Below are 277 nucleotides of genomic sequence, written 5' to 3'. Positions count from 1 at the left end.
AAACCTCGCGGCTTGGCCGTCCGCAACCCCGGCTTCGTGGTTTTCACTTTGAGGGTGTCAGCCCCAGCTGCCGGGGTGTGGGGCAAAGCGGGGACCCACGACCACCACCACCTCCTGCCGCCGTGCCCGGACACATCCCCGCCCGCCCGGGACGCGCTCGGCGGCCAGGATCTGCGGAGCCCCGGGCAAACCCCCGGCTCCCGCAGCCCTGGCACGGGAGGCCGGACGCGGGCTGACCTCCACCGAGCGCCGAGCCCCGCTCCCTCCCCAGCCGGGC

This window comes from Athene cunicularia (assembly GCF_003259725.1).
Source record: "Athene cunicularia isolate RWA chromosome 3 unlocalized genomic scaffold, athCun1 chr3_part1, whole genome shotgun sequence".
Lineage (NCBI taxonomy): Eukaryota > Metazoa > Chordata > Aves > Strigiformes > Strigidae > Athene > Athene cunicularia.
Note: the sequence above shows the minus strand (reverse complement) of the source record.